Source organism: Phyllostomus hastatus, unplaced genomic scaffold, assembly GCF_019186645.2.
Source record: "Phyllostomus hastatus isolate PE091 unplaced genomic scaffold, TTU_PhHast_1.1 phas_contig_58, whole genome shotgun sequence".
NCBI lineage: Eukaryota > Metazoa > Chordata > Mammalia > Chiroptera > Phyllostomidae > Phyllostomus > Phyllostomus hastatus.
In genome coordinates, this window is record NW_025333916.1 from 29,028,620 (window position 1) to 29,042,928 (window position 14,309).

Below are 14,309 nucleotides of genomic sequence, written 5' to 3' on the forward strand. Positions count from 1 at the left end.
CTTTATTTTCACTAATTTTAATCATGATGAGATATATTTAACATTCTAAAATAGTTCCAGTGTCTTCATATTGTATTTTTAATATACTCTCTTTGAATTTTCAAACTGGAAAAAGACTTAACCATCCTGAAGATTTTTTTCTACATGACAAGTGTACCTAGAGAGTTTTTGATGCACTATAGCACAGTTACCCGGGTGCATAGCAAAAACCCAGAGTCCATCTCTCCTGTCACAAAATCACTAAGCAATCAACTAGGGAATCCAACTCAGTGCCAGCCACTGCTCTAGACATTTTCTGTCAAAATGTTTTCTGCCCTACCCTAGTGATGCTCACAGTCTAATAGTGGTGACAGTCGTGCAAAGGATAATTAGAATGCAATGTGGAATGCAGCCACGGAAGCGAGCACAGGATGCGGTGGGAATAGGATGGGAGTGATTTTATTGTTGCTGCAGTTTTCAAAACCACAGCGATATTTTTCCTCTTAATATTGGATGTAAAATTTTCTTAAACTCTTTATTGAAGTGTGGCATACATACAGAGAAGTATGTAAATCAATTTCATAAAATGAACCCACCCATGTAATCAGCACCCAAGGCAAGAAACAAAACATTACCAGAACCTGGGAAGTCTCCTTCCAGTCCTGCCATCTCCCCACCCCAAGGTCAACAACACTGGTGACTGTGCCTGAGGGATTGGAGCAAGTCACCCCCCAGGAGGGGCCACACAGGCTGATTCCCAGTCCATTACTCTATTGACTGCACCAAATGTCCCTCTTGTTAAAGCCCTCTAAAATCTTCCAAAATTCACGGATTCCACAGAAACTCTTCTATATGATTAAAAAATGGGATATCTCTACACTATTTGTATCATTTAGATGATTCATGTTTAAAAGATTTTCTAAAATACTATCGGGGGTTTTCACTTAACAACTTTCCCTGAAGCATATATGCACCTTTAGAATCACTCCATGGATTATTTTTTAAGCATCAGCAAACACAAGTCTAAAAGTTTCGAGGTATGACACTGACGACTGTAAAAATCAGGCACAAACAATCTTATCACATCTGGAAATAAACTATTCAATCTTTTTTTTTGTCTTTCAAAATAATTAAAGTCAAGATGTTTCATCAGTGAGTAAAACAGAAATCTATAATAATGATCAACTCTATCTATTTTCCTGTCCAAAACAAATTAAAATGTTGATTGTCACAAGACAGTATACTGGTAAATGTGGTTGTTCCTTGGGAAAAGGGTTGAGGACAGCAAGTGTGTTGCAGAGAGACTCTGCTTTTAGAATCCTGACAAGGGCTCTCTTTTTTTCCTGGTTATCTTCATACATGCAGTTCTATGAACAGCATTAGTCCCTTGGGCTTTGTCATTTGGAATGGGGGGTACACAAGAAATGCAAATGGAGAGAATATGTAATGCTATGAAAATATCTGTGACCAAAAAAGCTTAGAGCATCAGTGCTTAAATTTCTACTCTAAGAAATGTATTGTAGGGTTGCTATTAACACCAATTTGAATTAATTATTAAATTAATTCTTAATGTGGATCAATTTTCTTTTAAATTAGCACTGGGAACTGATCCTGTGAAATGCTAATAGGGGATGAAAGTTCAAGAAATGAAATACTGCTGAGGAGGACAGAGCTTGACTTCTGCTGCTTGTCCCTTGGTTATATTTCACAAAATCAAATTTGCCTTTCATTCCTTCATTAGACTCTCTGCATTAAGAAGAAATCAGTAATGCTTCACAAATTTTGTAATCCACAACTCAAACAATTATCTAGCAAATCATCAAAACCAGATGCTAGTGTATCAAATTTATGTGAAAAATGCTAGTCACTGCCTAATTTTACATCACTCCAAAAGCCCTAGTCAGTGATTTGTTATGTCTGAGAATAATATGTTTGTGATTTTAATAAACATAAATCTTACAAAGTCCTAAGGTAGCTCTACCTTCACAAAATATCTGTTTTATTCCAAAGCAATAAACTTTGGAATAAAATTTATTCCAAAGGCAGCGGTACTTCTGGTCAAAATGGCTCCCTTCCTCGCACATCCAGATCAAAATTAAAACTAAATTATAAAACAACCATCACCCAGACCATTAGAAATTAAGTTGAATGGATGGCGGACAACTATAGAATTAAAAACCCACATCTATCCAGACTAGTAGGAGGGACAGAGATGCAGAATGGGCTGGTCCCACATCAACATGTGGTGGATAACAATACAGGAGGGATACCTTAGGAACAAAGAGTCCCAGACCCACACCAGGCACCCCCAGCTCAGGGTTCCAGTGCCAGGAAGATAAGTCCCGATAGCTTCTGGCTGTGAAAACCAGCAAGGACTGAGTCAGTGGAAGAAACATCTGGATTCTCTAGTAGTTCCTCTTACAGAGCCCATACACAGACTTGCTTGAACTCAGTCCCTCTGAGCTACAGTACCAGGTTAGCAGCTTGAAAGGCACCAATGATTTGGAACATAAGGAAGGAAAAATCAACCAACAAAAACAACAAGAACAAATTAGAATCCAAAAAAACTGAGGACAGTGTAAGCAGCCTCTGGGACAACTTCAAGCATTCCAAAATTTGCATTAGAGGTTGCCAGAAGGAGAAAAGAAAGAGCAAGAAATTGGCAATCCATTTGAAAAAATAATGAAAGAAAACTTTCCTAATTTGGTGAAGGAAATAGACATGCAAGTCCAGGAAGCACAGAGTCCCAAACAAGATGGATGCAAAGAGGCCTACTCCAAGACGCATCATAATTAAAATGCCAAAGGTTAAAGATAAAGAGAGAATCTTAAAAGGACCAAGGAAAAAGAAGTTAGTTACCTACAAGGAAATTCTCATTAGACTGTCAGCTGATTTCTCAAAAGAAACCTTGCAGGCTAGAAGGTATTGGCAAGAAATATTCAAAGTCATGAAAAGCATGGATTTATAGCCAAGATTGCTCTACCTAGCAAGGATATTATTTAGAATTGAAGGACAGATAAAAAACTTCCCAGACAAGGAAAACCTAAAGGTATTATCATCACCAAACCATTATTATATGGAATGTTAAAGGGACTTATGTAAGAAAAAGGTTGCCAGATGGGAGGGGAGTGTGGGGGAATGGGTGAAGATGTGAAGGGATGAAGAAGTACAAATAGGTAGTTGCAGAATAGCCATGGAAATGAAAGTAAAGTGTAGGAAATGGAGTAGCCAAATAACTAATATGCATGACCCATGGACATGAACAATGGTGTTGGAATTGCCTGAGGGAGTGGGGGCTGCTGGGTGGAGGGGAGCAATGGGGGAAATATTGGGACAACTGTAATAGCATAATCAATAAAATATAATTAAAAACAAAGTTGGCTGTTTCAATAATTTTCACTATAATTATGGAAATTATTTTGCTTGTTCCTTCCTCAGAGTTGATGGGAAAACATAGGACAAAATATATTTTGATGTCATTGGATTTAGAGTTATCTCAGAAGCATGATCTATGGTGCTGCTAATTCTAGAACATCATTGCTCCTTTATCTTTAAGTGAGGTGCCTGTTTTCTTCCAGATGTTCTAGCTCAGGAAAGAATCTTTGGCAGTTCTCATGAGGGCTCAGAAGATATTGGTAGATCCCAGAGAGGGCCCTGAGCTTTTGGGGAGCAATTTCAAGAGCAAGCAGTGAGTCTTTGAAGACAGAGGCAAGCTATTGATGCTTATGCTTCAGTGAAAAGCATCTGAGCAGGAAATATCTCAGAAATAAGATTTAGACTTTTTTAGTTCCAAGGAAAATCATACACTGCTCTAGGGGTGGGATGCAGACCCTGAAAATGAGGAGTCACCATTCTACAACAATTGCACCCCAACCCTGAAGTAAAGTCACCTGAGGCTGCACTTTCTTGTTTATGCACAAAGGACTAGGGCAGAGAGACTTTTATAATAAGAGATCCAAAATAGTGGGAAGGGATGCCAAGGCACTGAAGCTCTTTTAGTGTCTAAGACCTTTGGCTTTAGCTAGTCTAAAAGCTGCAATATTCACTTCAACTAGCTAGGATTTATGTCTGTTGAAGAACCACATGTATTTAGGTGCCACCGTCCACTGGAACCTCTTCTAGAAGTGTATGTGTATGTGAGATAGGAGGGGAGGGAAGGGAAGAGATGGGAAGAAAAAAAGAGAACATTTAAAAACTATGTACTGGGACACATGGTTACCAGACTTATCGTGGTGATCACTTCATAAGATATATGTGCTGAATCACTATGTTGTATACCTGAAACTAGTATAATATTATATATCAACTATAATTCAAAAAATAGCCCTGGCTGGTATGGCTCAGTGGATTGAGTGCTGGCCTGCAGACCAGGTCCCTGTGGGTGGCACATGAAAAGCAACCACCCCCTGATGTTTCACTCCCTCTCTTTCTTTCTCCTTTCCCCTCCCTCTAGTAAAAAAGACCATATTTTTCAGACTATAAGGCTCACTTTTTCCCCTCCAAATTTGGGCGGAATAATGGTTGTTAATGCTGCTGTTGAGTTCTGTTTACATTTACATTGTTGAAATATTATGCTATTTATGTTATTAAATATTTTACCACAATTTTTTGCTTTAAAAAATTTTTTTCCTATTTTCCTCCTCTAAAACCTAGGTGTGTCTTATGGTCCAAAAATACAGTAAATAATATCTTTAAAACAATAAAAAGAAAAAGAAAAAAGAATCTTAAGCAATTCCTTCAAGTTACAATTCAAATCAAACTCTTACCTCTGGAAACAGCACTTAACAAAAATAAACCTATGAACTAAAACTACTTGAAAGAGGATGAAGAAGATCTTAATATAACTAAACAATAGATCTAGAGTTGTGGTCTTGCCACATCCTACCATCTGTCCCAGTTCAGAGCTTCACCAAATTTTCCATCACCAAATTTTCTTCCCCTTGGAGCGTGAAATCAATGACTCCCAAGTTCTAATTTAATGTGTGTGATTCTTCTTGCTAGGTGTTACTCCAACATCTTGGCTACATGATAACTCCACTGAGCAGAAGGGCAAGGCCTTCTGAGGCCAAGGCAGAAAGCCACCTTGCAGGCTGACCCTGCAAGGTGGCTGCTTCCTCTCTCAGTTTTTCTTGTCTTCTCTGCCAGGGAAATGCCTTCCAGAATCCTTTTTCACTCCTGTTCTCAAGTAAAAGCACTGCACTTCCAGACTTTTTTAAAGTTTGTTGTGTGCATAATGGTAAAACCTCGCCTTTGAATTAATTCCCCAATTTGAAAATAAAGCCACTCAATGAGATCAGCTGGTCATTCTCAGCCGTTTTATGAATTAGTACATTAGGTACCTTAACACATATGTACTCTTAGCAAGCAGGATTGACAACAAATAATCTGCAATAAGTGGTTTAAAATTAATAACTAAAAGTGATTAATTGCACACTAAGGACCTATTCATAGAGTAGAGCCTTGTGTAGAATCTGAAAAGTCTTTAGTTCTCTTAAAATAAACATCTATTATACTGAAGCTTTAGTAGACACAATTTCTAAATGGGCCGATTAGAGTTGGAGACTGTGATTTTCAGGTTTTGCCAAATACATATATAAATATGGCCTCTGTGGAGTTCCTCTTGCACAGTTATGATTTTATGGTTCATTTATGAATTCTCAAATGGGTCAGGATTAGCTCTGTTGAAGCGTATTTTTCTCTCTGTGAGATGATTACTTGACTCAACGCACAGTCATACTAAGACTCAGTAATAATATAATGTACTGTATAATGTACTGTGTACTGAGCCATCTGCCCAAAAGTTGCATCAACTTTCTCTTCCTGAGGCCTTGCAATGTCTGAAAAGAAGGAAAGGGGCATAATTCTGGTAGGGACCATTCTCCCTTCTACATACAGCCAGTGAAAATGGGGACTTCCCATAGAGGCTTCTGTGTCACATTTCCTCAAGTCCCTGGGTGAACTCACTCACCTCCACTCACTCTCGCCCAGCAGAAAGGCCAATCACAGCAAAGCAGATGCAGCAAAGAACAAGGAGAGGAGAGCACATTGTCCACCATTCCCTACACTATCTCGTTCCCTTGTTTCCATTCAGCTTCCTTCTCAACCGTCAGAAACACGTAAGGCACATCAGAATCACCTAGAGATCTGAATTAAGATGCAGATCATTTTCTACTGCAGACCTACTGAATTAGAAGTGGGGGAGGGGTGGCCAGGAGTCAGCATTTGTAACAAGCCCTTTATATCACTCTTAGTGCTCCTAACGTTTTAGAGCCTCCAGCCTTTGCACTGCCTTATGGGAACAGTCAAAACACCAAATAAGTAGTCCAAGTCTCCTTGCTGACAATGCGCAGCCAAATACCTGGGTTCCCCAGACACCACTGACACCATCTAGCAAATCCTTTATTCTCTCTCTACCACAGAGGGCATAGCTGGGGACACAGCATGAGGATACCCAACACTTAGTAGAGAAGGCAGGCAAGTGCAACTTCCTTTATTTCAACACATTCCCCAACCAAGAGAGCACCCCCACACGAGCTTGGCTTTACATTAACTCTACCCGACTTGGCCATATCTAACTTCCATTATGCCTGAGTCAGGAATCTATGTTTATCAGCCAGTAGGTGAAAGACAAATACCATATGATCTCACTTGTAAGAGGAATCTAAGGAACAAAATAAACTAATGAGCAAAATAGAACCAGAGGCATGAAATCATGGAACAGACTGAGAGCTGTAAGAGGGGGAGGGGAGGAGGACACTGATTGAAGGAAGGTGAAGGAATTAGTCAAAGAACATAGAGGAAGAGCCCATGGACATGGACAACGGTGAGGGAACTGATTATGGAAGTGGGGGACCGGCAAGGTGGAAGGGGTTGAAGGGGGAAAAGTGGGACAACTGTAGCAGCATAAACAATAAAATATTTTTAAAAGGTATCTATTTTTCTATGTTTCTTTGGCTAATTCAAATGAAAGCTTGTCTCCAATGCTTCTTTCTCAAATAAGAAGACTCACACTGAGTCCTTTTCCCTCCTTCCCTTGCAGCCCCACTCTTTCCTGAGTCTCTCTTAACTATTAGTAGCTTTAGAGAAAAGTCTAAATGAAGTTACTTCAGAACTTGCTCTTAATAACTACGTGGATTTTAGCTCAATAGTAGAGATAGTCCTTACCATAGCTATACTTTTTAAAAATATTTTTGTTTCTTTTTAAAAATATTTTACTCTTTGTGCTTGTATCACTTTTTTCCCCTTTGCCCGCCTCCACCCCGCCTGCCCCTCACTTTCACAGTCAGTCCCCGCACCACTGTCCATGTCTATGGGTCCTTCGTACATGTTCTTTGACTAATCCCTTCCCCTTCTTCCAATCAGTCCCCACTTCCCCGTCCCTTCTTATACCTGTCAGTCTGTTGCATGACTCTGTGCCTCTGATACCATGGCTATCCTTTATGTCATCAAAGTGCTAGGAATCAATTACTTGAAAAGAAAGGGATCAGTTGTATAAATTTCTTTAGACTACCCTGTTATATTATTTATGAAAATAAACTTATTTTGCAGCACTGTAGGAAGGAAGTACCACAATCACATTCTGTGCAACCATCAGGGCCAGGATCTGCCTCATAAGCATTACACAGGCTGATAACACAGCTTCACACAGTGAGTCCCAGTTCAACTTCGTTATAATGGACATTTCTCCCATGAATATGATGTCAGAGCTAATGAACTTCATTTTGCTATTTTAAAAATTAATTAAATAAAATTGGAACATTTCGTTTTAGTGGGGATGGTTAAATATCCAAAAGATTACCCCACTGAAAATTGCTCTTAGAAGTAGCTGTGCTACTTTGATAAATGAGCAGCACATTTCTGACGTGTTAAAACGTTTGAAGTACACTGGAAAAAATCCTGAATCTCATTCTGAATCAGCAACCATACTTATCTCCCATGATTATTTTAAAAAATACAACAGAATGAATTGACATATGTTGGACAAAATGTTATGCAAATTTTGATATTTTCTCCTAAGTACAAATTGACATGTGGCTTACTGTTGCAATTATCATTTTATGGGTGATGTTCACAAGGAATTTGGTGATCAAAGATTACAATGCATTTAAAATTTAAGTTAAAAAACAGATTTTGCCTATTACAAAAGTAATATAAAGAGATTATAAAATAAGATTAAATAACAAGTAAGACTTAAAGGATAAAAAGAAGAGAATTATAATAGTATTTTTATTATCCAACACATTAATATTTTGGTAACTGTTATAGTAATTTTTTGTAGCATAATTTAGTATCTTCTTCCAAGATACAGATATAGAAAAGCAGTAAATATTTATTCACTGAATATTTATTTAATATTCAGTAAATAAATTTAAAGACAGTTTTCTGTCTTTTACTCCCATCCCAGCCCTCCCTCCAGCCCTCCCCACCTCCCTCCCATTTCCACCCTCTGCCATTGTTTTTGTCCATGTGTCCTTTATACTTGTTCCTATAAACCCTTCCCCTTGTCCCCTGAAATTCCCTCCCCTCTCTCCTCTGGTCACTGTCAGCCTGTTCTCTATTTCAGTGTCTTTGGTTATGTTTTTCTTGTTTATTTTGTTGTTTAGGTTCCTGTTAAAGGTGACATCATATGGTATTTGTCTTGCACCACCTGGCTTATTTCACTTAGCATAATGCTTTCCAGTTCCATCCATGCTGTTGCAAAGTGTAGGAGCTCCCTCTTTCTTTCTGCTGCATAGAATTCCATTGTGTAAATGTACCATAGTTTTTTGATCCATTCATTTACTGATGAGCACCTAAGTTGCTTCCAACACTTGGCTATTGTAAATTGTGCTGCTATGAACATTGGGGTGCATAGGTTCTTTTGGATTGGTGTTTCAGGGTTCTTAGGATATAATCCCAGCAGTGGAATTGCTGGGTCAAAAGGCAGATCCATTCTTTGTTTTTTGAGAAAAATCTCATACTGTTTTCCATAGTGGTTGTACCAGTCTGCAATCCCACCAACAGTGTACTAGAGTTCCCTTTTCTCCACAACCTCTCCAACATTTGTTTCTTGCTTTGTTTATGATGGCTATTCTGACTGGTGTGAAGTGATATCTCACTGTGGTTTTAATTTGTATCTCTCTTATAGCTTTCAGAGATAATTTCTATAGTTTGTTAACATAAATAATCTTAATCATGTTGTAAGCTACACTGCTTTGTCTACTAAGATATTTTAAAATCGGAATTGATATCTCAAGTATTTAGATATATAGTAAGGTGATCAAATCCACTTTTCATTTGACTCTTTGATAAATTCCAAGTAAGTTTTCTAATATTTTAATATAGTGCTCATCTACTTGTTATTATTTAGTATTACTAATGTGTTTTAATAATCACAGTATTTTCTAAAAATAACTTTTTAAAAATAATTATTTCTGATTGTAAAAGTACTACTTCAATATTGTAAAAACATTAAAATAAAGAAATATAAGACCCTGACCAGTGTGGCTCAGTTGGTTGGGCATTGTCTTGCAAACCAAAAAGTCACCATTTCAATTGCTGATCAGGGCACATGCCTGGGTTGTGGGTTTCATCTCCATTTGGGGCTCTTGCAAGAAGCAACTGATCGATATTTCTCTCCTTTTCTTTCTCCTTCCCTTTCCCTTTCTCTAAAAACAAATAAAATCTTTAAAAATGAAAAATAAATAAGATGGAAAAAAGTAAAATTCCTCCATGATTCCTCCAATTCCTCTCCCCCTCTGAAAATCATCACTATTCATTCTTTAGCTTTTTTTTGAGTTTAGCTAATTCCCTACTAATGAATATTTAGATGGCTTCAACGTTTTGCCATTATAAACAATATCATAATGAATAATCTTCTATATAAACACACATTCCTCTGGTCATATGAAGGAATATTTCTTTTAAATAAATTCCCATAGAATTGCTTTTGTAAATGTTCCATTTTAATAGATATAGCTAAACTTCCACTTCAAAACATTGCACCAATATATGTTGCCACCAACTAATAATGTGTAAAGAGAAACTGTTTGTCTAACTTTGACACATTGAAACAACATAACAGTTGAAAAAGGTGTCTCATTCTTCAATTTGTATTACTTCAATTATTAATGGGAATGAAGATCTTTTTACATGTTTATTAGTCATGTGTTACTTATTGTGTGAATTATCTCACTGTGAAATTTGTCCATTTATCTACTGGGTGGTATGTCTTCTTAATTCTTAAGTGTTCATTGGCCTTTGACTGCCAGTAGGTGGGGCTAATAACTTCCTGTTTGTCATTTCTTGTTGGGAACCGCCCTGACTGGTATCAGAGGCTGAAACCCCCGCCTAGGCTAAAGCTAAGGGAACGCCCTTGGAACCGTGAGCCAGCAAGGAGACAAAAGCTTATCTCCCTGGCAGGAATGCTGCTTCTGCTGCTTTATTCATGACTGAACCCCCAAAAAGCTTGGTCGGTTAGCCAAAGACGGGTAAGATTCCCCACGGGGGAACGACCTAAGCCAGGCACGATCACTTTGGGAGGCCCCCCAAAAGAAGGACTTGGGGGGCTGCAGCAAAAGGGGGGTGATGGACCCTCGCTCCTCGGCTTTGGTAAAGTCTGATTTCTCTTCGTCTGGGAGAAAATCTCCTTATCTCTTGGTTACCTAGTTCCCTTGCTCCACCTAAGCCTGAAACAATGACAGGGTGGTGCAGCTCGGTACTGAGAAGTGCGGATTCCCAGGGGTGATCAGGTCTAAGAAAGAATATGTAAATTACTGTGAAACCTTCTTTGTTTAGAATGCTCTCAGTTGAATGAGAAGGGTCTTAGGAGGAAGTTAGTTTGTTCTTCAGTCTTACAGCTCTTTGACCCCCCAACTCAATAGACCGGCAGAGTTCTTTGTTTTCTATAGTTCCTTACTTCCCCCTAATGAGTACTGTACTTTACCTGAATTATTATGCAAAATGAGCCTAATAAAAGCAGGTATGGACGGTAAATCAGCGCGCTCCCCCACTAGGGGGGGTGGCCATTCTGTCCCTACTTCCCCACAGAAACTAGTTTGTCTCTGTGCATGTGTTGTTTTTTCTCGCGTGTTTATCGTCGAGCCATCCACAGCGTTCCGTGGTCACTGCTGGCCGGTGACCCACGCGCAACAATTTCTTTTTTGATTTTATACTGAATTTTTCTGTGCGCATTTGTTCCCATTATTTAAGAAAGTGTTCAGTAGCATGGTACCTTGGAAAGCACTTAGGTCTGAATCAAACTGACTGGGTTCAGAATTCCAGCTTCACCATCTACTTCCTGTTACTTAACTTCCCTTTGCTTTGGTTCCCAAACCTGTAAAAGATATCTAGTATTAAAATCTATATGCCTTATCTGGTTATGGGTATTAAATGAGTAAAAGAAAATTTAAAGAGCCCAAAGAGTGCCTAGCACATAGAAAATGACCAGTTAGCTTTTATTACTGTCCATCATTCTCTAAATTTCCTTGATGAGCTTTGGATTTCAAGTCAATTAATAACTAGGAAGTCTTATACACCCTATATAACAAAAATAAATAGATAACCATGCTGCCTCCTATTGGTTTTATAGTTTTTTGTTTGGTTAGTTAGGGGTTTTAGTTTTATGTATACATCTAACTCAATGGTCTATCCAAAATTTATGTCACTGAATCCAGGTTTATTAATTTCCAGATAACTATACAATATTTCCAGAACATTTTTTCTAAAAAACACATATTTTTCTTATTGATTTACAATATCATCTTTATCATATAGATTTTTATTTTTTTTCAATTATAGCTTACATTAAATATTATTTTGTAACACTTTCAGGTATACAACAGTGGTTCAACAATCATATACTTTATAAAGTGGTTCCCTGATATTTCAAGTACCCACCTGGCACTGTACATAGTATTTCAATATTATTGACTGTATTCCCTTTGCTGTATCTTACATCCTCAAGACTATTATGTAAGAAACAATTCAGAGTTCTTAATCCCTTCTTTTTCATCCATCCCCCAACCCTCCCCCCTCTGACAACAATCAGTCTATTCTCTGTATCTGTAAGTCTGTTTCTGTTTTATATGTTAGTTTAGTTTGCTCTTTAGATTCCAGATATAAGTGAAATCATGTGATAGTTGTCTTTCTCTGTCTGATGTATTGCACTTAGCATAAATCCCTTTAGGTCCATCAATGCTGTCAAAAATAGTCAGGTTTCATTCTCTTCTATGACCAAGTCATATTCCATGGTGTATGTGTACCACACCTTTTCTAAGCACCCATCTATTGATGGTCCCTTGGGTTGCTTCCTTGGCTATTGAAAATAATGCTGCAATCAACATAGGGATGCATATATCCTTTTGAAAGAGTATCCTGTGTTTCTTTGGATATATACCCAAAAGTGGAATTGCTGAGTCATAAGGCAGTTCCACATTTAATTTTTAAAGATTTTTTATTTATTTATTTTTAGAGAGGGAAGGGAGGGAGAAAGAGAGAGAGAGAAACATCAATGTGCGGTTGCTGGGGGCTGTGGCCTGCAACCCTGGCATGTGCCCTGGCTGGGAAGCCAACCTGCAATGCTTTGGTTCTCAGCCCGAGCTCAATCCACTGAGCTACACCAGCCAGGGCCCACACTTAATTTTTGATGAACCTCCATACTGTTTTCCACAATGGCTGCACAAATTTACATTCCCACCAATAGTGCATTAGGGTTCTTTTTGCTCTACATCCTCACCAGCACTTGTTTGTTGCCTCATGGATTATAGCCATTCTGATCGGTGTGCGAGGATATCTCTTCATGTTTTTAATTTGCATTTCTCTGATGATTAGTGACATTGAGCATCTTTTTATATCATATTTTTTAAATTTACCTTTAGAGTATCTCAGAATTACATTGTTTAACACATTTTAGTATTTGTCAAGGTAAGTTCTGTTAATATTTCCTCTTTTAAAATTTCTTGTTCATTCTCACATTTATACTTTCTTTCAGATACTGTTTAGAGTCATTTTGTCAAGTTTCAGAAAAGTTTTTGATAAATTAGAATTGCATTGTTTACAGATTGATCTAGAGAGAACTTACATTTTTAAAATATTGATTGGTTTACCCTATCCAAAGTCAATTTATTCTAGTTTTTCAAAAACTTTATTTTCTAACAATTTTAATAAAGTACCAAATGGCACATTTTGAGTGTCTCTATTTAAGACAAAAATTTAAGAATACATAGAGTCCCCCTGCCATTTGCACCATATTATCTCTGCTTCTCAGTCTTGCTGATGTTTCTAATGATTTCTCTCATGATTATATATAATTGAAAAAATGATGTTACACTAATCTTTAAAATTTTATTATGTATTATTTACTTTAATAACCAGATTTGAATCCATTATTAGTTTCCAAACCTACAGCATAGCATTCTTTAACTACTTTTCTGTTATTGAGATTTTTAAAGGACTAATTTATATAGCAGTTTTAGGTTCATAATGGTATTAATCAGAAGACACAGAGAGTTTCTATTGCCCTGCCTCCATACACAGTCACAGCTAAGAACTGCAAAACTATTGCCTCCTTTTCTTTTTTTTTTTTTCCAGAGGAGAGTGTGAATGCAGTCTGCCACCACCACAAATCAGGCACTCGAGATTCCCACGTTTGGGAAAGTCACAGGGGTCAGCACATCCAGAGTGAGATGGATAGCCCTCGCCCTGGGAAAACCGCCTTCATGAACATGCTATCTCCCCTGCCAGGTAAGTTGCACCCTTTTCTTAAAGAATTTTTTAGGGCAGTTTTAGGTTCATAGGTAAAATTGAGCAGGAGATAACATGGGAGATAACAGAGATTCTCCATATATCCCCTACCCTGGCACACAGATAGTCTCCCCACTATCAACATCTTCCATCAGAGTGGTGCATTTGTCATAACCAATGAACTAGGCAATTTAAATTTAATTAATTAAATTAAATGGCATTACTTACATGGTTAAATGCCATCAGGAGAAAACAAATATTTGAGGGAGGGTTTGTTTGGGGGGTGTGGGGAGATTGTTTGCTTGTTTTAATTTAAAATTAAATTTGAGGCAAAATAAGAAATACCCTGTGAAGATCAATTAGAGAAGACTGAACAAGCAAAGGTCATTTGTGTTCCTTTCTGTAAACAGTCACATTCTAATAATTTCTGAAGCATTCATGTGGTCTTCACTTTCCTGCTACCTATGCATTGCCCAAGCCAAAGGAGTCTCAGATCACAGTACCAGTCATGCTTGGGGTGGGGAAGATTAAATCCCTACAACGACCTTTACCACACACCTCTTACTGTTGTTATCTCAAGGACTGTGGAATGTGTGGAAATGCCAGTG

General features: G+C 37.9%; 1 non-coding gene across 1 annotated transcript; it reads right to left on the bottom strand.

Moving 5' to 3' along the window:
* Window positions 1-13,547: 13,547 nt before the first annotated feature.
* LOC123825043 lies at window positions 13,548-13,709 on the bottom strand. Its single transcript, XR_006786824.1, has one exon. It is a non-coding gene; the product is annotated as a U1 spliceosomal RNA (small nuclear RNA).
* Between the last annotated feature and the right edge of the window lie 600 nt (window positions 13,710-14,309).